At 43.6% G+C, this 26,402-nt stretch overlaps 1 pseudogene; it reads left to right on the top strand.

Annotated features, from left to right (window-relative positions):
• The first annotated feature begins 22,121 nt into the window (after positions 1-22,121).
• On the top strand, positions 22,122-24,483 carry LOC135268692 (heterogeneous nuclear ribonucleoprotein A1-like; annotated as a pseudogene).
• Positions 24,484-26,402: the final 1,919 nt, after the last annotated feature.

The following is a 26,402-nucleotide window of genomic DNA, read 5'->3' as shown; positions in this document are numbered from 1 at the left end:
ATCTCTCACCTCAGCCTCTCAAGTAGCTGGGACCACAGGCACACTCCACTGTGCCCCCTAAGTTTTTGCATTTTTTTTTTTTTTTTTTAGACGGAGTCTCACTCTATCACCCAGGCTGGAGTGCAGTGGTACAGTCTCAGGCCACTGCATTTTCTACTTCCCAGGTTCAAGAGATTCTCATGCCTGCCTCCTGAGTGCTGCTTCCCAAAGGGCTGCCTCCCAAAGTGCTGAGATTACAGGCACAAGTGATTAAGCCCTGCAGAAAAAAAGTTTCTTTATTTTTTGTGGAGATAACGTCTTACTATTTTGCCCAGGCTGGACTCCAACTCCTGGGCTCAAGGATCCTCCCGTCTCATTCTCTTGCACTCAGCCAAAGACATTTTAGGAGTACACAAAGCACTCGGATTAGATGACCCAGGCCTAGAGATAGGAGCAAGTAGGAGGAAGGAAGGAAAACACATTTTCATCCACTTCGTAGGGTTATGATGAGGACACAGTAAACATACAGTTAATGTTAGCTATTATTATTAGAGTGGAGTAAATATTGCATTGTTTGAGAAAAAAACAAGTATATATGAAAGGTATAAATGTCCACTTACAGAATTAAAAAAAATTTTTTTTTTAAATGTTTTGAGACACAGTCTCACCCTGTCGCCCAAGCTGGAGTGCAGTGGCACAATCTCGGTTCGCTGCAACCTCTGCCTCCGAGGTTCAAGCTATTCCTCTGCCTTGGCATCTCAAGTAGCTGGTATTACAGGCGCCCACTACCACACCCAATTAATTTTTTGTATTTTTAGTAGAGACGGGGTTTCACTATGTTAGCCAGGCTGGTCTCAAACTCCTGACTCATGATCTGCCTGCCTCAGCCTCCCAAAGTACTGGGATTACAGGCATGAGACACTGCGCCCAGCCAGAGCTTTTTTAAAGCAGGTAAAATCCCCTCAAAATTACCAGAAGAAAAAAAAAAATCTGAAGAATGCATTTACTTTACTGAAAGATAGAAAACCAGATATGCCAAGGAAGCATAACAATAGAAAACAAAACAGAAAGAACTAAAGTCACATCTAACAATTAAAATTATGTGAATGAAATAAACCAAGTCATTGAAAGAAAAATATTTAAATTGGTCCAAAAACAGAATCAGACTACAAGACCCATATCTAAAACCAGAAATCAGTAACACTTAATGTTGTTGACAGTGGGACAAACATGTCCTTATATCTAGTGTTGGTAGGAGTAAACATTGGTATAAAATTTCCAGAAAACAGCTGGGTAACTGTATCATAAAATGGACACGCCATTGTATGGAACTAGTCCACTTCTAGAAATTACCCTGAGGAGAAAATTGCACAAAAGCAGAACACAGGATGTTTTTCACTGTGTAGTTTTTAGTATCAAACAATGCAAACAACTGAAATGGCTAACAATAGGAGAAAGGTTGTGTCAATCATGGTTTGTAAATATTACACATAGCCGTTGATCATTAACAATCATGGTGTTAGTCTACGGTTATTGACTTGGAAACCTATCCATTGCATAGTCTCAGTAAATGTAGTGACTACAGAATAACATGTAAATTATCATCTAATGTATGTGAAACTATATTCATATACCTCTAAGTATATATACTGCATAAAGCTGTCTAAAGGACATTCACTAAAATTGGTATGGCTGTTATGAGTGACAGAATTTTGTAGGTGACTTTTATTTCCTTTTTATGTTGGGTAAAAAAAAAACATTGGTCGTGAGAAACCCATTTTTCTGTACATGTCTAAAAATGCATAAGCCTTTAAAATGACTTGGTCAGCCTCCCAAGACCCCATATGTCTGTGTGCTTCCCTCCTGTCATTCTCTTAAAGATAAGCTTTAAGGAGGGGAACACAACTGGTAGCTATCAAGAAAGCCATGCCCCAACTGGCTTCCTGCCAGAAGAGACCAACATGGACTAGTTATGTAGATCTAGGACCATGGCATCTCTAGGGCAGGATTGAAAGCCACTCTTAGAACCAGAATTAAAGAATTACCGAATAGAGGCCCTTCTCTGTTTGTTTATATATTTATGTACGTAATTTTTATATGTTAAAAAAAAATAAATCTGCCAACCCTATTCCCAGAGCACCTGGTTGGGGATGATGGCATTCATTCTTTTTTTTGTTTTGTTTTGTTTTTGAGACAGAGTCTCCCTCTGTGGCCCAGGCTGCAGTACAGTGGCACATCTCAGCTCAATGCAACCTCCACCTCCTGGGTTCAAGCAATTCTCCTGTCCCAGCCCCCCGAGTAGCTGGGATTACAGGCAGGCACCCCCACATCCAGCTAATTTTTTTTAATTTTTAGTAGAGACAATGTTTCAACATATTGGTCAGACTAATCTCAAACTTCCGACCTGAGGTGATCCAGCCACCTCAGCCTCCCAAAGTGTTGGGATTACAGGCATGAGCCACTGCGCCTGGCCATGTATGTATGCATGTATTTAAAATTTTTCTGGCTGGGCGCAGTGACTCATGAATGTAATCCCAGCACTTTGGGAGGCCAAGGCAGGCAGATCATGAGGTCAGCAGTTCGAGACCAGCCTGACCAACATGGTGAAACCCCATCTCTACTAAAAAATACAAAAATTAGCCAGGCATGGTGGTGCATGCCTGTAATCCCAGCTACTCAGGGGGCTGAGGCAGGAGACTCACTTGAACCCTGGAGGTGAAGGTTGCAGTGAGCCGAGATCATGCCACTGCACTCCATCCAGCCTGGGCAACAAAGCAAGACTACATCTCAAAAGAAAAAAAAAAATTGTCCATAGCTTCCATAATGTCTGTGATAGAGAAAGTATGGGAATTTCCCCAAATTAGAAGGCTAGAGTGACTAATTTCTGGGACTTCCTGGGCTGCTCTGTGAATTGGGCAGCTGCACGGAGTGGCTGTCTGGCCACTGAGAGTTCTCAAAGTACTGGCCCTGTCTGCAGCAATGACACACAGTGAGCCATGGAGGAGCCTCCTAATGCTTTTATTTATTGTGTGCTTTTTTTTTTTAAAGCATCAATTGCTTTTGTAAAAACAAAGCTATTTTTTAAAGGACAGAGTGGTCAACAGTGTCTGAGTATGATAAGGACTGAATTGGGTCCACAGTGGACTTAGCAACAGGGAAGTAGTGAGTGACCTAGTAAAGAATAGTATCTGTGTGGTGGTGGTGGCAGCGGGGGTGGCTTTAAGAGAGCCAGAGAAGTGAGGAAGTGGAGAGAGAGAGAACGAGTTTGGACAATTATTTCTGGAAGTTTGGCTGAGAAAAGAAGGTATGAGATACAGCAAGGAGTGCACAGGGAGGAAGGGGGAGGCAGAAAGAGGCACTAATTTTGTTTGTTTGTTTCATTTGTGTTTGTTTTTGCAATTGAAAAGGAGCTAGTGTATAAGTGGATGATTCAACAGACAGAGAGACTGCTCCCTAACAAAGAATCTCTAGAAAGGTGGAAGAGGACAAGAACCAGAGCACCACAGAAGTTGACCTTAAACAGAATGACAAGCCTTGTAACTGGAAGGAAGGAGGAAGGGCCACACACAGATCAAATGGAGGGCTCTCCTTCCAATGAGAATAGACAATGAAATAAAGAGGTCCCTTAGCCAGGTGTGGTGGCTCACACCAGTAATCCCAGCACTTTGGGAGGCTAAGGCAGGAAGATCACTTGAGCCTAGGAGTTTGAGACCAGCCTGGGCAACATAGGGAGACCTTATCTCTACAAAAAAAATGTAAAAAGTCTGGGCGCAGTGGCTCACGCCTGTAAATCCAGCACTTTGGGAGGCTGAAATGGGCAAATCACGAGGTCAGAAGATCAAGACCATCCTGGCCAACATGGTGAAACACCCATCTCTACTAAAAATACAAAAAAAAACTTAGCCAGGTGTGGTGGCAGGCACCTGTAAACCCAGTTACTTGGGAGCCTGAGGCAGGAGAATTGCCTGAACCCGGGAGGCAGAGGTTGCAGTGAGCCCAGATCGTGCCATTGCACTACAGCCTGGGTGATGGAGCAATACTCCATCTCAAAAAAGAAAGAATTAAATTAAATAAATACATAAATAAATAAGGCCCTGCAGAAGCTGGGGCTATTATTTTTAAAAGGAGGGTATAACTTTTACCACATAGTATTGAACTAGGTGTGCTCACCCTGTTTGCCCTGAAATGGAAAAGGTGTCTGGGATAGAAACATTCATTATCTTGTCTGTGGTGGTTTCATCACATATGTGCATGTTAAAACTCACCAAATTGTACTTAAAGTAGGGCAATTTATTTTACATCAATTATACCTCAATAAAGCTGGTTGTTATTGTGGGGAGGATTGTTTTATTTTGTTTGTTTCCTTACTCTTTTTTTTTTTTTTTTTTTAAGCTGGCATGCTTCAGTTGACAGGAGGCGTTGTTGTGTATGCCAAGATGGGCAAGTGGTTTTCCTACCTGAATTTCAATTCTATGGTCCTTCTGCCCAGGCACGGTGGCTCACACCTGTAATCCCAGGACTTAGGGAGGCTGAGGCAGGCGGATCACCTGAGGTCAACTGAAAATACAAAATTAGCTGGGTGTAGTGGCGCACGCCTGTAGTTCCAGCTACTCTGGAGGCTGAGGCAGCAGAATCGCTTGAACCCCGGTGGCAGAGTTTGCAGTGAGTCGAGTTCGTGCCATTGCACCCCAGCCTAGGCGACAAGAGCAAAACTCTATCTTAAAAATATAAATAAAAAATTAAAATTTAAAAAATAAAATTTGGGGCCGGGCGCGGTGGCTCATGCCTATAATCCCAGCACTTTGGGAGGCCAAGGCGGGCAGATCAGAAGGTCAAGCGATCAAGACCATGCTGGTCAACATGGTGAAACCCCATCTCTAAAAAAAATAAAATCAATTCTATGGTCCCGTTTTTTCAGGGCTTTTCTCAGATGACAGAGCTCTTATTTATAGGCACTAAAGGAAGGTAATTAAATATTTATAGGCATGAAAATATAAGCAAATGCATGTGCAGAGGTCTGCTGAAATACTCTTGATGTCGGAGTAGCAAGCACAGACTCAGTCAAAGGATGAGATTGCAGGACAAAAGCATTTCTTCACAGTCATGTGGAAGTCATGTATGGGATTTTGTTTTGGTGTTTTTTTTTTTAAGATGGGGTTTCACCATGATGGTCAGGCTGGTCTTGAACTCGTGACCTCTGGTGATCCACCCACCTTGGCTTCCCAAAGTGCTAGGATTACAGGCATGAGCCACCACGCCCGGCTGTTTTTGTTTGTTTGTTTGTTTGTTTTTTGAGACGGGGTCTCGCCATTGTTGTTGCCCAGGCTGCAGTGCAGTGGCTATTCCCAGGCTCAATCCCACTACTGATCAGCACTGGAGTTTTGACCTGCTCCATTTCCGACCTGGGCCAGTTCAATCCTCCATAGGCAACCTGGTGGTTCCCCGCTCCCGGGAGGTCACCATATTGATGCCGAACTTAGTGCGGACACCCGATCGGCATAGCGCACTACAGCCCAGAACTCCTCGACTCAAGTGATCCTCCCACCTCAGCCTCCCGAGTAGCTGGGACTACAGGCACGCTGCCACTGCGCCCGGCATGTATGGGATTCTCTGGTGGTAAATACTGCAGTTGCTGTCTTCCAGAGAGCAGAGTTTTGTTATGCACTTTTTTTTTTTTCTGAGAAGGAGTCTTGCTCTGTCACCCAGGCTGGTATGCAGTGGCGCAACCTCGGCCTCCTCGGTTCAAGCTATTCTCCTGCCTCAGCCTCCCAAGTAGCTGCGATTACACGCATGCGCCACCACGCCTGCCTAATTTTTCTATTTTTAGTAGAGACAGGGTTTTACCATGTTGCCCAGGCTGGTCTCAAACTCCTAGCCCCAAGTGATCCTCCCACCTTGGCTTCCTAAAGTGCTGGGATGACAGGCGAGAGCCGCCGTGTCTGGCCTGTGTTCTTATCTGGAAAATACAATAGGTAGCCTTTGCCTTAACAGTGTCAAATCAAGTTTAGTGTAAAGCTGCCTCCTTACACATCTTAAGTTCGGCCTAAAGGTTTCTCTGTATATTATGAACTATTTTTTTTTTTTGAGACGGAGTTTCGCTCTTGTTACCCAGGCTGGAGTGCAATGGCGCAATCTCGGCTCACCGCAACCTCCGCCTCCTGAGTTCAGGCAATTCTTCTGCCTCAGCCTCCTGAGTAGCTGGGATTACAGGCAAGCGCCACCATGCCCAGCTAATTTTTTGTATTTTTAGTAGAAACGGGGTTTCACCATGTTGACCAGGATGGTCTCGATCTCTTGACCTCGTGATCCACCCACCTCGGCCTCCCAAAGTGCTGGGATTACAGGTGTGAGCCACCGCGCCCAGCCCATATTATGAACTATTACCTAAATGGAGTTGTATACAGGCTGTAATCTACTTTTGTGACAATCACCGAGTTTTGGCCAATCAGGGGTGGCCAACTGTTCGAACCATGTTCAAATAAGGCAAACACTGAAGCAATCCAGCTGTTTCTGTTCGTCACTTCGGTTTTGTCTGTCATTTTCCTTTTTCTGTCCAGAAATCTTCCACCACGTGGCTGCGCTGGAGTCTGCGCCTACTCTGGCTCTGGAGGCTGCCCAATTCACAAATTGTTCTTTGCTCAATTAAACTCTTTTAAATTTAATTTGGCTACAGTTTTTCTTTCAACATCTGTTTCTTAGAACAAAAGTGAAAGATTCCAGTGAAAACATTGAAAAAGTAAAAAGAGCTATGAATGTGACATCTTAATGCAACGGCAACAATTTGGCAACACAATTCTTAGTCCAGGGTTGCCTGGTTTGTGAAAAGTTACACATCCCCTGGGCCTCTGCCTCTTCTGTGTACTTATGGCCAGTTTTGTTGATAGAGCACACTTGTCAGTGACTCCTTCCTCCCATCCAAGGCTCCATCCACCATCCACCATACCTATCATAACAATACCATAAGGTAAACAATATTAGCTCCCTCTTACAGTTGTATAAAAAGTGGTGCAGAGAGGTTAAGTGTCTTCTTTAGGTTACAAGCGAACAACAAATATATATAGAAGAGCTGGGATCTGACCTCAGGACTCCAACATTAATGTCTGGTCTCCTGTGTTTCTCTGTTATCTTTTAAAATACCAGTGTCTTGGCCAGGTGATGGGGCTCACACCTATAATCTCAGTAATTTGGGAGGCCAAGGGGGGCAGATCACCTGAGCCTAGGAGTGCAAGACCAGCTTGATCAACATGGTGAAGCCCCATCTGTACTAAAAATACAAAAATTAGCTGGACATGGTGGCATTGACCAGTAGTCCCAGCTACTCGGCAGGCTGAGGTGGGAGGATAGCTTGAGCCCAGGAGACAACGGAGGTTGCAGTGAGCCATGATCACACCACTGTACTCTATCCTGGGTAACACAGAGAGACCTTATTTCAAAACAAACAAACAACAAAACATTAGTGTCCCTAATATAACAGTCACCAGCCACAAATGACTGTTTGCATTTAAATTAATTAAAATTAAATTGGGCTGGGTGCGGTGGCTCACACCTATAATCCCAGCACTTTGGGAGGCCAAGGTAAGCTGACCACTTGAGGTCAGGAGTTCAAGACCAGCCTGGCCAATATGGTAAAACCCCGTCTCTACTAAAAATACAAAAATTAACCAGGTATGGTGGTGGGCACCTGTCATCCCAGCTATTGGGGAGGCTGAGGCACAAGAATTGCTTGAACCTGGGAAGCAGAGGCTGCAATGAGTTGAGTTTGCGCCACTGCACTCTAGCCTGAGCGACAGAGCAAGACTTCATCTCAAAAAAAAAAAAAAAAATTAAATTAAACTGAATAAAAACATCCTCACTTTCCACATTTCAAGTGTTCAGTACCCATGTGTAGCTACTGTATCAGACAGCATGGATATAGACTATTTCCATCACTGAAGAAGTTGAAATGAACAGCATTACTGGCATACTACTGTGTGCATCAGTAAGACACAGTCGGACAGATAAATATTTACTTTTACCTGATTCTGCCCCTCTTTTATCTTTATTGTCTAATTCTGAATGTTCTCTCTAGTCCTCCCTTCAGTCTTCTACCTAAATGCATGCCTGGGGCTGGTCTGCTGGCTCTGCAGGGCACCCAGCACACAGCGCAGACACTGGGACTTTGATGACAAAGATTGATGCTGGCATTTTGCCTGAGCCCAGGAGACAGCGGCTCTGAAGCAGTCTTCAGCAACAGCACCAGTGAGGGAAGTGAACACCCTCTTTCTGCACATCTGCTGTTTGTTTACCAGCTCTGTCAGAAGTAGACAGAGGCAGAAAGGAAAAAGGAAAGAAGAAGTGAAGTGAGGAGACAAGAGGATTGGGGCTAAAGACACCAAAACTGGGTGACTGAATTGTCTTCTGGTTCTTCCAGGCTCAAAAGCACAAAAGCTTATTCTCTAAAACCATTAAGGAGATTTAATTTGCCATGCCTACAATGGGAGGAATTTAATAATCACTCACTCTCTTAAAGCACTCACCAAACATGAATTTAAATGATCCAGAGCCTGGCCAGGCGTGGTGGCTCAAGCCTGTAATCCCAGCACTTTGGGAGGCTGAGGTGGGCCGATCACTTGAGGTCAGGAGTTCAAGACCAGCCTGGCCAACATGGTGAAACCCTGTCTCTACTAAAAATACAAAAACTAGCCGGGCATGATGGCAGGTGCCTGTAATCCCAGCTACTCGGGAGGCTGAGGCAGAAGAATTGCTTGAACCTGGGAGGCAGAGGTTGCAGTGATCCAAGATGATGCCATTGCACTCCAGCCTGGGTGATAGACTCACTCTCAAAAAATAAATAGATAAATAATCCTGAGCCTAATGACTTGTTAAACATCCACATCCTCCTGATGATGAAGACCCTAGTATACGTGTTGAAAAAATCAAGTGTTATCCAAAAAAAAACCATGATAAACTTTCTCCTCACCTAGTCCTGTCAACATGTACTCCTTCTGCCCTCATGCTATCCTGAATATTTAGAAGCCCCTACTTTGATACTCACCCTCAAGGAGTCCTTGATGCCCAGGAAAGTTATATGAGGACCCACGGAGGTTTTAGCACTCTTTCTGACATCTGGGCTACAAACTGTCCAACCCATCTAAATGTAACAACAGTTTTAGCCACATTGCTTTTCTGGCTAAGTTTCTCTAGCTCTTTGTGTAATTTAGGAAGTAGCATCTTCAGAACATTATAAAACACTCCTTAAGTAATATCTAGGTGCTCTTTTGCAAGGCCCTGCCACGCTTGCGTGAGTATCATTTTAAAATACTGCCTCTGGATTCCTGGTCTTCAGTTTGAAACTTTTTGTAGCTGCTTCAGCACTTCCTTCCCAGAGAGAGCTTGTGGCCTTGCTCCAAACAACACCACAGGTCTTCCTCTAAGTATCTGGTTTTGTTTTGGTTTCCTACAACTGAGCTGTCACTCTCTGAGTTGCTGTTTACAGAGCCTTCTCGGAGGAAAACATGAATGGGCCCCTGAGGCACCATACACAGAGCCAAGGGGCTTAGAAACCACTTGGAGGAGCAGCTGGGTGAAAAGTGGCAGGCCGCTGTGGGACTCCTACTCTCAGCATATGAGGACACAGATGACATCGGAAACCTGTGCTTACAGTTTCTCAGGGGCCTGGCACTTTGCTCCGTTGTCCCAGTGACTCACATGATAATTTTCCAGGCCTTCAAACTAGGTCAACAGCTTTGTTTGCCCAGAGAGCTCCCCTGGGAGGCCATTCTAAGGAAAGCAGGCTGAATGGGGATGTTTGGCCAGGTGATTCTTTTTGCTGGCTTTTAGCCTGAGGAAACATGACCGGTATTCAGGCCAGGAGTTTAGAGAATTAAAAGCTGCCAGCATCTGGGCTAAACCAACATACATCAGTATTATTAGTTAAATATTAACCACACTGCTAATCGCAGCCCTTTCCTGGAGAGAATTGAACAGATGATGTGGGAAGGCCCTGAAACAAGAAGTCTACACTTATAGATAAGAAAGACAGCAGCAAGCTTGTGCTACAAATCTAGTCTTAGAAGCTTCCATTGACTGTGAGTGGGAACTGATCAATGTCTTTCTTTATTAAGCCATGGAGTCTAGTTCAGTATTTCTTAAATTTGAGAAGTCACAGAGCCCCAAGAACATATCTAATTGCAGACTACAATTTTTTTTTTTTTTTTTGAGATAGAGTCTGACCCTGTTGCCCAGGCTGGAGTGCAATGGCATGATCTCAGCTCACTGCAACCTCCGCCTCCTGGGTTCAGGTGATTCTCCTGCCTCAGCCTCCCTAGTAGCTGGGAATACAGGTGCGTGCCACCACGCCCGGCTAATTTTTTGTATCTTTTTTTTTGAGACGGAGTTTCACTCTTGTTACCCAGGCTGGAGTGCAATGGCCCGATCTCAGCTCACCGCAACCTCCACCTCCTGGGTTCAAGCAATTCTCCTGCCTCAGCCTCCTGAGTAGCTGGGATTACAGGCACGCACTACCATGCCCAGTTAATTTTTTGTATTTTTAGTAGAGACAGGGTTTCACCATGTTGACCAGGATGGTCTCGATATCTTGACCTCGTGATCCACCCACCTCGGCCTCCCAAAGTGCTGGGATTACAGGCGTGAGCCACCACGCCCGGCAATTTTTGTATTTTTAGTAGAGACAGCGTTTCACAATGTTGACCAGGATGGTCTCAATCTCTTGACCTCGTGATCCACCTGCCTCGGCCTCCCAAAGTGCTGGGATTATAGGCATGAGCCACCGCGCCTGGCCAGCTTTTTTTATCTTTAGTAGAGACAGGGTTTCACCATGTTGGCCAGGCTGATCTCGAACTCCTGACCTCATGATCCTCCCATCTCGGCCTCCCAAAGTGCTGGGATTACAGGCCTGACCCACCATGCCTGGCCTGAATTTTTGTTTTCTCACCTAGAAAAAAATCAGAAACTATCCCACCTATTAGGGTATTTCAGTCATCAAACTGCTACCAAGCCCTTATTCTTTACACACTAGGCTTGTGCTGGGAGGAAACTGGTGTGGCCTCTTTTCTAAGGGAGCCCACAGTCCTGTGGGGGAAGACTATTATATGTACTTAGTGTTATGGAAAGAAACTTCGCGTTCAAAAACTTTGAAAACTATTGAGTGCTTTAAAATATATGACAAGAAATATATATATGTGTGTGTGTATACATATATATATATATATATATATATTTTTTTCCCCCGCCAAATCCCCAAAAAATATATTTTAATTATCCAGTATGAATCAATGGTTGGTCTGATTTCTGGATCTGAGTATTTCTCTAAGAAGATTAGGTTTTGCTCTGTCACCCAGACTGAAGTGCAGTGGCATGATCTAGGCTCACTGCAGCTTCGACCTCCCCAGGCTCAGGTGAGCCTCCCACCTCAGCCTCCCAGGTAGTTGGAAATACAGGCGCACGCACACATGTCACCACACCCAACTAATTTTTGTATTTTTTGTGGAGACAGGGTTTCATCATATTGCCCAGGCTGGTTTCTAACTCCTGAGCTTAGGCAATCCGCCAGCCTAAGCCTCCCAAAGTGCTGGGATAACAGGCATGAGCCCCCACGCCTGGTCCAAACTACTTTTGTAGAATTAAACACTGGGCAGTTATTAAATATTATTTACCTGGGTAGTGACTGAATTCACCATCTCCCATGATGGTATTTTCATGTTGTTCCCACTAGGTGTCTCATTATTTTGCAAGGAAATGGTAAAGCACAATGTTTCTACCTGTGTTACCAGTCAGCTATACTATAAACACAGGAACCACTTAGCTGAAATCTCAGTCCCATTCTAGCAATCATTGATTAAAATGCCAGTGGTTACCTCCTATTTGAGAAGAAGTAAGGGAAGGTCTTTGTGGCTTCTTTGTCCTTCTTATAATTCATCTACCTAAAAGCCGTTCTCCTAAAGTCAGGACTAGGAAGATGAAGTAGGAATTCTTCCACAACATAAGTACTAAGACCTTAAGGGTAACAGCACTGCATCCCCATTGGTTTCCTGGGTTAATGTTTAAGCTGTGACCTGCATGTGAGCTGACATTCCCAAACCACACCACACTATTTGTGTGCCCAGCCAGAATGTGTTCTTCCCTATACATCAATCAAAAGAGTTGTTTCCATGGGCCAGGGGCGGTGGCTCACGCCTGTAATCCCAGCACTTTGGGAGACTGAGGCAGGATCATGAGGTCAAGAGATCGAGACCATCCTGGTCAACATGGTGAAACCCCGTCTCTACTAAAAATACAAAAAATTAGCTGGGCACGGTGGCGCGCGCCTGTAATCCCAGCTACTCAGGAGGCTGAGGCAGGAGAATTGCCTGAATCCAGGAGGCTGAGGCAGGAGAATTGCCTGAATCCAGGAGGCAGAGGTTGCAGTGAGCCGAGATGGCGCCATTGCACTCCAGCCTGGGTAACAAGAGCGAAACTCCGTCTCAAAAAAAAAAAAGAAAAAGAAAAAAAAAAAATAGCCTGGTGTGGTGGTGCAGACCTGTAATTCCAGCTACATAGGAGACTGAGGCAAGAGAATGCTTGAACCCAGGAGGCAGAGGTTGCAGTGAGCCAAGATTGTACCACTGCACTTCAGCCTGGGCAACAGAGACTCTGTCTCAAAAAACAAAAACAAAAACAAAAACAAAAGCAAAAACAGAACCCACCAGATCTCGTGAGAACTCACTCACTATTACAAGAACAGCACGTGGATAACTGCCCCATGATTCAATTAACCTCCACCTGGTCTCTCCCTTGACACATGGGGACTATGGGGATTACAATTCAAGATGAGATTTGGGTAGGAACACAACGCCTAACCATATACATGGGAAACCCCTACGAAAAATACAAAAATTAGCCGGGCATGGTGACACACACGTGTAGTCTCAGCTGCTCAAGAGGCTGAGGTGAAAGGATCACTTGAGCCCAGGACACAGAGGTTGCAGTGAGCCTGTCAAAAAAAAAAAAAAAGAAAGAAAGAAAGACAGAAAAGAAAAGAAAAAAAAAAGAAAAGAAAAAGTAAAAAAGAGCCGGGCACAGTGGCTCACACTTGGGAGTAATCCTAGCACTTTGGGAGGCCAGGGTGGGTGGATCACCTGAGGTCAGGAGTTCAACACCAGCCTGGCCATCACGGTAAAACCCCATCTTTAAAAAAAAAAAAAAAAAAAGTAAAAAAGAAAAGAAAAGAACGAAAAAGGGTTTGAGTCAGGATGGTTCCGATGGAGAGACTTTTTTTTTTTTTTTGAGTCAGTGTTTCACTCTGTTATCCAGGCTAGAATGCAGTGACACAACCTAGGCTCACTGCAACCTCTGCCTCCTGGGTTCAAGCGATCCTCCTGCCTCAGCTTCCTGTAGCTGGGATTACAGGCACCCACCACCATGCCAGGGATAATTTTTGTATTTTTAGCAGAGAGGGAGGTTTCACCATGTTGGTCAGGCTGGTCTTGAACTCCTGACCTCAAGTTATCTGCCTGCCTTGGTCTCCCAAAGTGCTGGGATTACAGGCATGAGCCACTGTGCCTGGCAATGAAGAGACTTTAATGAAAGAACTACTTACAGACAGGTAGGCTGGGCTAAGGGGTAAATAGGGATGTTCAGGCACCCAGAGGAAAGCAACAGTGGAAAGCAGTTACCATTCCGAGGGATAAGGGAACAGAGGGAGGAAATAATCTCACAGAATCCAGTAAGAGCGAGGAATGGTAGAGGAGGGACCCCCAAGAAAGGAGGCCAGGTCGAAGGTGGGGAGGAGTAAGCAGTTAGCTGGCTCAAAGCAGGAAGAGAGTAAGGAGGAAATACCCTGACTTCTCTCTCTTCTAGCATATATAATCTCTGACTAGTGCCACCCCTGACTAAATCCCAAGCAAGCCAAGGGTCAAGGAATGCTGGAGATGCAATTCTTCAGAATGAAGAAAGGCAGAGAATGTGGTAGGGGTGGGGGCGGAAGTGAAAAATAACCTACACAATCCTATAGTTCCATTCCTTGGAATATATCCTAGGGGCATAACCAAAGATGGAAGCAAAGAATTATATACAAGAATGTTCTTCACAGAGTTAAGTATAATAGTAAAAAGAAAATAAAGGAAAGAAAGAAAAAAGAAAGAAAGAAAGAAAATAAGCTAAATTCCCTATAATAAAGGTATAAATTATAGTATATCCTTACTTTGGAATATCATCATGCCACAATAAACATTTTTAAAGAATCTATGTGGAAATGCTTACAATAAAATGTTAATTGAAAAAACAAAGACACAAAACTCTATGCACAGTATTAACCCAATTCCTTGAACACCTATATGCAAAAAGAAAAACATCTAAAAAATGTGAACAGTATTTACTTTTGATGATGGGATTGCTTTTTTTTCCTTAGTAGCTTTCAATGTTTTTCCTTTTTTTCACATCAAGCATGTAATAGTTTTGTGATCAAGGAAAAAAAGCCAGCGCCAAAAAGGAGAGCCTTTCTTATTGAAATGGACTCTGCTCAATTGAAAATATTAATAAAGGACACAATTGTTTAAGTGAATTAAAACCAGTGACATGAAAGGTGAACTTCAATCTGTCTCCATTTGACATCTGGACAAAAAGTGAAAGAAAAATCAGTCAATTTCTACATGATATTAAATATACAGATTTTTTAGCTTGGGCAACATGGCAAAACTCTGTCTCTACAAAAAATAGAAAAATTAGCCTGGCATGGTGGTACATGCCTATAGTCCCAGCTACCAGGAGCCTAAGGTGGGAGGATCACCTAAGCCTGGGGAGGCTGAGGATGTAGTGACCTGAGATTGAGCCACTGCACTCCAGCCTGGGCAACAGCGTGAGACCCTATCTTAAAAACAGATATATATATATATATATATGCACACACACACACACACACATATACACTCACAGATATTTTAGATGATTTTGATTCTTGACTACATTTTTTCCTCTTCACTTTAGTGACAGGTATGAGATCAATTCAACTTTAACTGGACTCACTCATCTTACAACTCTGAAAAATCTAAGAAAAAAAAATTTTTTTTTCCACAACTATGGCATCAGGCATGGTGGCTCACACCTGTTATCCCAGCACTTTGGGAGGCCAACGCATGTGGATTGTTTGAGTCCAGGAGTTTGAGACCAGCTTGGCCAACATAGTGAGACTGGCTTGGCCAGCATAGAAAAATCAATCTCTACTAAAAAACACAAAAATTAGCTGGGCATGGTGGTGCACACTTGTAATTCCAGCTACTTGGGAGGCTGAGGCACGAGAATTGTTTGAACCTGGGAGGCCATGCAGTGAGCTATTGGCTGCAATGGGCCGAGATTGTGCAACTGCACTCCAGCCTGGCTGACCCCCCGCCAAAAATATTTTTTTTACTTGGTACTGTCCATTAGCCTTCCATAAAGCTTAATCAATTTACAGTTCCAATAAAATGACGAAAAGATGCTAAGCTTCACTTGTAATCAGGAAAATGAACTACTTACAGACAGGTAGGCTGGGCTAAGGGGTAAACAGGAATGTTCAGGCACCCAGCGAAAAGCAGCAATGGGAAGCAGTTACCATTCCTAGGGATAAAGGAATTATCCAAGTTAAAATAACAATAGGACACCATTTTGTTCCCATTTGGGTTCACACATGTAAAAAGATTGATAATGCGAAATATGGAGGGAGATAGAGACATTTGTCCTTGTATAAAGGTTCTTTTTACAATGACCATCTACACATTAGGGAGTGTTCCTGAGAGACATTAGAAGTTATTATATTATGCTAGATCGTTGTGATAAATAAACAAGGGACATTTCTATTATAGGATCATTGGTTATTTTATGTGTGCTAATAGCAGCCCCGCTGTTACCATGTATCCATTGAGCATTTTTATCTTGTATCATTGTTTTGTTTTCTGCTTTTTTCATTTTTTATTAAAAAATTTTTTTTGTGTCATTGTTTTCTAATCACTAATTCATTAATTCACTAAGTAGACACAAATTTTTCTATTTCATCTTCTATTATCTATTTTTAAAATAATAGAGACTGGGTCTTGGTATGCTGCCCAGGCTGGTCTGGAACTCCTGGGCTCATCCTTCCACCTCAGCCTTCCAAAGTGCTAGAATTACAGGCATGAGCAACCGACCCTGGTCGAATTTCTCCATTTTTTTTTTGTTTTTGAGACGGAGTTTCGCTCTTGTTACCCAGGCTGGAGTGCAATGGCGCGATCTCGGCTCACCGCAACCTCCGCCTCCTGGGTTCAGGCAATTCTCCTGCCTCAGCCTCCTGAGTAGCCGCGCCCGGCCGAATTTCCTGGCCATCATGGTGAAACCCCATCTCAAAAAAAAAAAAAAGGGAGGCCGGGCGCGGTGGCTCACGCCTGTAATCCCAGCACTTTGGGAGGCCGAGGCGGGTGGATCACGAGGTCAAGAGATCGAGACCATCCTGGTCAACATGGTGAAACCCCGTCTCTACTAAAAATACAAAAATTAGCTGGGCATGGTGGCGTGTGCCTGTAATCTGGGCTATTCAGGAGGCTGAGGCAGAGGAACTGCTTGAACCCGGGAGGCAGAGATTGCAGTGAGCCAAGTTCATGCCACCGCACTCCAGCCTGGGTCACAGAGTAAGACTTGGTCTCAAAAAAAAAAAAAAAAATAGAGATGAAGCGATGACACTTGCTTACTAGTGTTGAAAGCAGAGATAATGCCATGCAGTTCCTCCTAGCTGTGAGGTTTTTTGTTGTTGTTTTCATTTTTGTTTTTAGACAGTCTCATTCTGTTGCTCAGGCTGGAGTATTGTTGTGCGACCTTGGCTCCAACCTCTGCCTCCATGGTTCAAGTGACCCTCCCACCTCAGTCCCCCAAGTACCTGGGACTACAGGAGCATGCCACACCACACCTGGATAATTTTTATATTTTTAGAAGAAATGGGATTTGACCATGCTGGCCAGACTGATCTGGAACTCCTGGGCTCAAATGATCTGCCCGCCTCGGCCTCCCAAAGTGCTGGGATTACAGGAGTGAGCCACCTCACTCAGCCACCTAGCTGTGAGATTGTGAGCCAAACTTAGACTAGTACTCCTTCTCTGCTCATATAAATACATTTTTTTTTCTGCTCAGATATTTTACAAAATATCACTTTCTGCATATTTAGTCTCTGCAAATGTGAACTCCTAAGAGACAAACTCACCATATAATTAATGCTTTACTTGATTGGGGTCTAAAACTCTTCCCTGGCCGGGCGTGGTGGCTCACGCCTGTAATCCAAGCACTATGGAGGCCAAGGCAGGCAGATCACCTGAGGTCAGGAGTTCAAGACCAGCCTGACCAACATGGTGAAACCCTGTCTTTATAAAATAAAATAAAATGAAATAAACTCTTCCCTTATCTTTTTTTTAAAGTATTATTAGGTAAACTCTCAGGTAGCTCACTGTATCTGAAAAGGTGTTTTCTGCCTGCATCTCTATTTGATGTGGCCACTTACATTGTTGCCTATTACAGATTTTTACAGATTTTATTATTACAGTTTTTTTTTTTTTGAGACAGGGTCTCTGTTGCCCAGGCTGGAGTGCAGTGGCAGGATCCTGGCTCACTGCAGCCTCCTCCTCCCAGGTTCAAGCGATTCTCCTGCGTCAGCCTCCCAAGTAGTTGGGATTATAGTGCATGCCATCACACCTGGCTAATTCTTGTATTTTTAGTAGAGATGGCGTTTCGCCAGGTTGGCCAGGCTGGTCTTGAACTCCTGACCTCTGGTGATCCGCCTGCCTTGGCCTCCCAAAGTGCTGGGATTACAGGCATGAGCCACTGCGCCTGGCTCACAGTTGGTTCTTTACAGTTCCAATTTTCATAAGCCAAAGATTTTACAAGCTAGAAAGAGCATTAAGAGATCACTTGATCTTTTCCTCTATCTTTGAGCAGGTAAAATATTTTTCCATTTAGCAGAGGAAGCAACCAATGCCCAGAAAGCCTGAAAGTTATTGAAGGTTTCACAGCCAGCAAGTATCCTCGTGCTGCAGGACTTATGCCATTCTTGCTGCATGACCATTTATTAGTAATCCTGACTCTTCCAGAAAATTGCAATGACAGTCAAAAAGAGTAAACTATGTGATCATTGGTTGTTTTCTTTTTATCACACATCATGAATTCTTCTAGTCCTAACCATATTTTGATGCATTATTTATAAGAGCCATCTGGTCACAGGTTCCCGGAGAAAACTCTGGAATTTTAAAAAGTCTGCTTTATTTTTCCAGGAAACACACTGCATAGCTCCAAATCTATTCTCTACCTGCTCATCAGGGATACACAAGGCAATTTGGATTCTTTTTAAAAATTGAAATAGAACTTACCTATAGTAAAGTGCACAACTTCTTTTAAAATTTTTTAAAATTTTATTTATATTATATTATTATACTTTAAGTTCTGAGATACATGTACAGAACGTGCAGGTTTGTTACATAGGTAAACACCTGCCATGGTGGTTTGCTATCAACCCATCAACCCATCAACCCATCAACCCATCATCTACATCAGGTATTTCTCCTATTGTTATCCCTCCCCCAGTGCCCCAACCCATCAACAACTTATTTTTGTTTTGTTTTGTTTTTTTAAATCAATTTACACTTCCAATAAAAAGATGAAAAGATGAAAGCCCAGGCTGGAGTGCAGTGGCGTGATCTCGGCTCACTGCAACCTTGGCCTCCCAGGCTCAAGTGATTCTCCTGCCTTAGCCTCCTGAGTAACTGGGGTGACAGGCACCTGCCACCATGCCCAGCTAATTTTTGTATTTTTAGTAGAGATGGGGTTTTGCCATGTTGTTCAGGCTGGTCTCAAACTCCCGACCTCAGGTGATCTGCCCGCCTCGACCTCCCTAAGTGCTGGGATTACAGGTCTAAGCCACCTCGCCCAGCCAAAGTGCACAACCTCTAAGTGGACAACATAATATTTTTGCATGTCTATGTGCCATGTAACCACCACTCAGATCAACATATAGATTGTTACTAGCACCTCTGAAGAATCTTCGTGTTCTCTACTAGTCAGCACCCTCTAGGGATAACCACTGTTTTGACTTTTATCACAAGTTAGTTTTACCTATTTTTGAACTGCATTTTGATACATCAGACAGTGTGTATTATATTGTATTTCTTTTCTTTCACTCAACACTATGTCTGTGAAATTATTAACCATATTCTAAAGATGCAATTCACCTCCTGGCTCAAGTCCTCAGGGAATCTGTCAAAACCAGGTACATGCTATGCTAGCTGTACACAGGTATGCATAGTCTAAAAACAGGTAGTTGAGAAAGGAAGTTTCTTAAATGACTAAAATAGAATAACCAATCTATGCTGCTCTTGTTGCTTTACTCTTGCTTCATCAATTTCACTTTCATCTCTACTTTGAAATGGGCTCTGATTCACCTAGTATTCTCTTTTCTTCTCCCATTAATGGATAAATAGCTTATGCAATTTTTCTTATTTATATACAGCATTCCCCATTGATCCTCCACAATCATTGGTCTAAAAGGCATAAATGGCCTCAAGCCATCATTTGATGCAGTCCTCTATCATCAGCAACAAAAGCATTATTGGGGCTGGGTGTCGTAGCTCATGCCTGTAATCCCAGCACTTTGGGAGGCCAAGGCAGGCAGATCACTTGAGGCTAGGCGTTTGAGACCAGCCTGTCAACATGGTAAAACTCTTTCTCTATTAAAAATATAAAAATTAGCTGGGTGTGGTGGCAGGCGCATGTAATCCCAGCTATTGGGGAGGCTGAGGCAGGAGAATTACTTGAACCCAGGAGGCGGAGGTTGCAGTGAGCTGAGATCACGCCACTGCATTCCAGCCTGGGCAACAGAGTAAGATCCTGTCAAAAGGGAAGGGGAGGGGAGGGGAGGGGGGGAGGGGAGGGGAGAGGGGAGGGGAGGGGAAAAGAGAGAAAGAGAAGCATTATTATGCTGTATATTCAGCAGATATTTACTGAGCACATATACTCTAATGTATTTTTCTAGGTGTTATGGGGGACTACAAAAATATAGCAAGCATGGGCTCTACCTTATGAACATTCAGTCTAGCAGAGAAGTGGTATAGTACAGATATCTACATAAAAGATCATAATATAAGCTATAAAGTATTAAATGACACCACTTGAGTTAAAAGAAAAAAGATGTTATTCACATAGCCCAGAGGGAAAGTTAACTTCTAGCCAGGGTGGTGTCAAGGCGGGGAGTATTTATACTGGAAGGATTAGGAGAAGTAGGATGCCATGACAAGATAGGTTTAGTCATACAGTGGATGGGGGAAGGGCATTTTAGATAACCATAGGACAAGGACCCTGAATTGGGAAATTATGCAGCATATACGGGAGTGGTTGTGCCATCTGACCCAAGAACAGGGCAAATAATGAAGAAACTGGGGCCCCAGGTGCTTATGGATTACCCAGAGACATAGCACCAGAGAGCCCTAGAATGGGCATTGAATCCCAGGCATTTTCCCTCTTCAGTGTTCCCATAATATGACTAAGTCAACATTTTATTTTATTTTTCCTTCATTTTGTTTGTATTATAGCATGTTTGCTTAATTTACAGCAAGCAGAAAATAAGCTGGGTCTTGTTTTGATCCAAACATTGATGTTTTAAAGGTTGTACACAATATTTGTTAAAAAGAACATATAGCCGGGCGCGGTGGCTCAAGCCTGTAATCCCAGCACTTTGGGAGGCCGAGGCGGGTGGATCACGAGGTCGAGAGATCGAGACCATCCTGGTCAACATTGTGAAACCCCGTCTCTATTAATACAAAAAAATTAGCTGGGCACGGTGGCGCGTGCCTGTAATCCCAGCTACTCAGGAGGCTGAGGCAGGAGAATTGCCTGAACCCAGGAGGCGGAGGTTGCGGTGAGCCGAGATCGCGCCATTGCACTCCAGCCTGGGTAACAAGAGCGAGACTCCGTCTCAAAAAAAAAAAAAAAAAAAAAAAAAAAAAAAAGAACATATAAAAATACGTTTTTAGAAGCCTCTATAAGAAAGAAAATACAAAGTTTAACCCCACAACTTTCCTCTTTTCTAGAACTGCAAACTACTGCTACAGTTTTAAATAGACTTTTTGTTGTTTAAACTATACATCCAGGTAAGTCAACATTTTAATCACTCCTCTGCTTTATTTACAACCACCCATTATATATTGTCCATTAAGTAACTGACTCAACAAACATTTCTCAAATATCTAGTACACTCTAGGCATAATTGGATGGTATGGTCTCCAAGGCTGATTTGATATGTGTTCTAAAACACTTTTTTCCCAAGTGGGGAATAGGGCTAATATAACATTGGGCTAAGGCAGATTGTCTTTGTCTTTGCTAGAATTTTATTGAGTAATACTTCAGAACAAATACCAGAAATAACAAAGACAATTGAATAAACCACAAAAAAGGATCTCTGTATCATGTTTTTCTACATGACAATACACTGAGTCTTAGCAATGACTGCCCATGTGGTTTTTCCATAACTATACTTACTTATGTTTTAGCAAGGACTTATACAGGAGGATATGAAACCCTCCATCCTTGAGCGAAAGTTTAAAAGCATTCCTAATATTATATTACAGCAAGACTCACTTCCGTTTTGCTTATCAACCACCAAAAGACATTTCCTCTTTGTACTTGTTATGTTTCAGTGTAACTATGGAGACATAGCACTTTCCATGCAAGTGACACACATGATTTTGGTTTAAGGTACTCATTTTCTGAGAAACATTTTAAAATGTGGTCACTGTTTAAAAAATTGTGGTCACTATGAGATCTTTGAGCTACTTTGGTATTTCAACGTAAATCCAAAACATTTGTTAGTAATATTCATGAGGGAAGAGTTAAGTACCAGGGATTATGGGTTCTACCTAATTCCATCAAACTATTCCTACTTAAAGCTTTGGTGGCGGGGGTGGGGAGGGTGGGGGGGTAGGGGGGTGGGGGAGGTAATTATTAATTGAACAAATTAGTCTAGCAGATATTTTTATAAATTGTAGGGTATATCAAGTTGAGTTTTGAGAGTTCTATTTCCGGGTATATGGCAGGCTAGGAATTCAGACTGCACCTCCCACTGGAAACAATTAGAAAGGCTGAATTAAAAAAAAAAAAAATCCTAAGCCTCTTGGAAGCCTTGAAGCATGGTCAAGAAAGAAATTGCTAGGGCAAAGAGAAGTGAAGAAGGAATCCAGACAGGTAAATATGGACAGCACTGTCCAGGTGTACAACATCTGGAGGCACTATTTGGATTCTATTCACCTAAATGATGCTGTTGAGGCAGTTTGATGCTATGGCCCTGAGATTACTTTGCCCTAAGGGCATTTGCTCAACCCAATTAACTGCAGCTTTGGCTTCACAGTGGCTTCAGAGACAGAAGGTAAAGCCCAGGGCTTGGAGAATCCCATAGGAGACCATTATCTCAATAAAGCTTGGACCCTTTAGGTGGAGATGAAAACCAGCGTACCCATTCATCCTCAGGGTACTGCTTCCTGTGCAGCTAAGCAGAACTCAGTACTAAAAACACTGTCACTGAAAGACTGTGACTTGTGATGATCTACAGCCAAAACAGGTCCATAAAATCCTCAAGCTATTACTGTAAGTTGAGTAGGCAGGCCCCAGGTGCATGGAAGAAACAAATACAAATCCTCTCTGGAGGAATGTACCTCAATAACTCACAAATTATTTTCTAAGGAAATTGAGCAGCTCACAGGAACAAACACTAAGCACTCAAAGAAACGCTACTATATAAACAAAAGCCCAAAGAAACCACATACAAAAGAATTAAACGGAAAACATCTACAAATATTTGAGAAACCTACATTATCAGACATACAAGGTGAAAAACCATTTTACTTCATTAAGAAAAGAAATACAGAAGGCCAGGCTCAGTGGCTCACGCCTGTAATCCCAGCACTTTCGGAGGCCGAGGAGGGCGGATCACGAGGTCAAGTGATAGAGACCAGCCTGGCCAACATGATGAAACCCTCTCTCTACTAAAAATACAAAATTAGCTGGGCATGGTGGCATGTGCCTGTAGTCCCAGCTCCTCAAGAGGCTGAGGCACGAGAATCGCTTGAACCCGGGAGTCAGAGGTTGCAGGGAGCTGAGATCACGCCTCCGCACGCCAACCTGGTAACAGAGCAAGACACCTTCTTAAAAAAAGAAAGAAAGAAAGAAAGAAAATACCTACTTAGACTGGTGAACACCACCGAGGAAGCCTCATTAAAGTCTCTCTTCCCCCTGCCCTCAGGTCTAAAGGCAGAGTCTCCTAAAGAGCCCGAACAGCTGAGGAAGCTCTTTATTGGAGGACTGAGTTTTGAAACAATCAATGAGAGCCTGAGGAGCCATTTTAAGCAATGGGGAACGCTCACGGACTGTGTGGTAACGGGAGATCCAAGCGCTCCAGGTGCTTTGGGTTTGTCACCTATGCCACGGTGGAGGAGGTGGATGCAGCCATGAATGCAAGGCCACACAAGGTGCATGGAAGAGTTGTGGAAACAAAGAGAGCTGTCTCAAGAGGAGATTCTCAAAGACCAGGTGCCCATTTAACTATGAAAAAGATATTTGTTGATGGTATTAAAGAAGACGTTGGCCTGGGTGTGGTGGCTCATGCCTGTAATCCCAACATTTTGAGAGGACAAGGCAGGCAGATCACCTGAGGTCGGCAGTTCGAGACCAGCCTGACCAACATGGAGAAACCCCGCCTCTACTAAAAATACAAAATTAGCCAGGCGTGGTGGCAGGTGCCTGTAATCCCAGCTACTCAGGAGGCTGAGGCAGGAGAATCGCTTGAACCTGGGAGGCAGAGGTTACGGTGAGCTGAGATCGTGCCATTGCACTCTAGCCTAGGCAACAAGAGCTAAACTCTGTCTCAAAAAAAAAAAAAAAAGACACTGAAGAATGTCACCTGAGAGATTATTTTGAGTAATATGGAAAAATTGAAGTGACTGAAATCATGACTGACCAAGACAATGGCAAGAAAACGGGATTTGCCTTTGTAAGCTCTGACAACCATGATTCCGTGGATAAGTGTCATTCAGAAATACCATACTGTGAATGGCCACAACTGTGAAACTAGGAAAGCCCTGTCAAAGCAAGAGCTGGTTAGTGCTTCATCCAGCCAAAGAGGTTGAAGTGGTTCTGAAAATTTGGGTGGTGGTCGTGGAGGTGGTTTCGGTGGGAATGACAACTTTGGTCATGGATGAAACTTCAGTGGTCATGGTGGCTTTGATGGCAGCTGTGGTGGTGGTGGATATAGTGGCAGTGGGGATGGCTATAATTGATTTGGTAATGATGGAAGCAATTTTGGAGGTGGTGGAAACTACGATAATTTTGGCAATTACATCAGTCTTCAAATTTCATACCCATGAAGGGAAGAAACTTTGGAGGCAAAGTTCTGGCCCCTATGGTGGTGAAAGCCAATACTTTGCCAAACCACGAAACCAAGGTAGCTATGGCAGTTCCAGTAGCAGCAGTAGCTATGGCAGTTGCAGCAGATTTTAATTAGGAAACAAAGCTTAGCAGGAGAGGAGAGCCAGAGAAGTGACCCAGGGGAGCCACAGGTTACAGCAGATTTGTGAACTCAGCCAAGCACAGTGGTGGCAGGGCCTAGCTGCTACAAAGAAGACATGTTTTAGACAAATACTCATATGTATGGGCAAAAAGCTAGAGGACTGTACTTGTGACTAATTGTATAACAGGTTATTTTAGTTTCTGTTCTGTGGAAAGTGTAAAGCATTGAACAAAGGGTTCTGATGTAGATTTTTTATTGTACACCATGCTGTTGATTGTTAAATGTAATAGTCTGATCATGACCATGAATAAATGTCTGTTTTTTTTTAATGTGCTATGTAAAGTTACTCTACTATGAAGCCATCTTGGTAAATTTCCCCAACAGTGTGAAGTTAGAATTCCTTCAGGGTGATACCAGGTTTTTTTTTTTTTTTTTTTTGAGACAGAATTTTGCTTTTGTTGCCCAGCCTAGAGTGTAATGGTGCGATCTCAGCTCACCGCAACCTCCACTGCCCAGGTTAAAGCGATTCTTCTGCCCCAGCCTCCCGAGTAGCTGGGATTATAGGCACGTGACAACACACCAGTCTAATTTTGTATTTTTAGTAGAGACAGGTTTCTCCATGTTGGTCAGGCTGGTCTCGAGCAGCCGACCTCAGGTGATCGATCTGCCTCAGCCTCCCAAAGTGCTGGGATTACAGGTGTGAGCCACCACGCCTGGGCTGATGCCAGGTTTGAATTGGAATTTATGTACAACCTGCTTGGGTGGAAAAGCCATTGTCTTCAGAAACCTTGGTGTCGTTGTGCATCCCAGGTTCAAGCAATTCTCCTGCCTCAGCCTCCCAAGTAGCTAAGACTACAGGCGTGTGCCACCACACCTAGCTAATTTTTGATCGACCTGCCTTGGCCTCCCAAAGTGCTGGGATTACAGGCGTGAGCCATTGAGCCTGGCCAACTATCATTTTTATAACCAATAATTCCATGATTTTGCTTGGGTAATCCCTTTTAATGGTGAACTTCAGGTCACAACAGTAACTGTCACTCCAGGTATTTACCATAGTGAAACAAAAATTGTTCACCTGAAACTCTGAACACAAATGTTTGTGGTAGCTTTATTTGTCATAACCAAAAACTGGAAATAGCCCAAATGTCCCTCAACTGGGGAATGGATAAACTGTAGCACATCCATAAAATGAAATGCTAAGAGTAATAAAAAAGGAATGAGGCCAGGAGCAGTGGCTCATGCTTGGAATCCCAACACTTTGGGAGGCCTAGGCAGGTGAGTCACTTGAGGTCAGGAGTTTGAGGCTAGCCTGGCCAGCATAGTGAAACCCCATTTCTACTAAAAATACAAAAATTAGCTGGGTGTGGTGGTACGTGCCTGTAATCCCAGCTAATCAGGAGGCTGAGGCAGGAAAACTGCTTGAACCTGAGAGGCGGAGGTTGCAGTGAGCCAAGAACTTGTCACAGAACTGCAGCCTAGGCAACAGAGTGAGATTCTGTCTCAATAAAATAAAATAGGCCGGGCACGGTGGCTCATGCTTGTAATCCCAGCACTTTGGGATTAAGAAGGGTGGACTACAAGGTCAGAAATTCAAGACCAGCCTCACCAACATGGTGAAACCTCGTCTCTACTAAAAATAAAATACAAAAAATAGCTGGGTGTGGTTGCATGCACCTGTAATCCCAGCTACTCAGGAGGCTGAGGCAGAAGAATCACTTGAACCAGAGAAGCAGAGGTTGCAGTGAGCCCAGACTGCAACACTGCACCCCAGCCTGGACAAGAGTGAGACTCCTTCTCAAAAAATAACAAATAAAAAAATAAATAAAATAAAATAATAAAATAACTAAGGAATGAGTTCTTCAGCAGTCAGGTCCTGCCTGTGAAAAACCACTGCACTACAGCCAGGGCA

This window comes from Aotus nancymaae, unplaced genomic scaffold (genome assembly GCF_030222135.1).
Source record: "Aotus nancymaae isolate 86718 unplaced genomic scaffold, 86718_ANA_hifiasm-v0.15.2.pri h1tg000041l, whole genome shotgun sequence".
Lineage (NCBI taxonomy): Eukaryota > Metazoa > Chordata > Mammalia > Primates > Aotidae > Aotus > Aotus nancymaae.
This window is presented reverse-complemented; position numbering and strand designations above follow the sequence as displayed.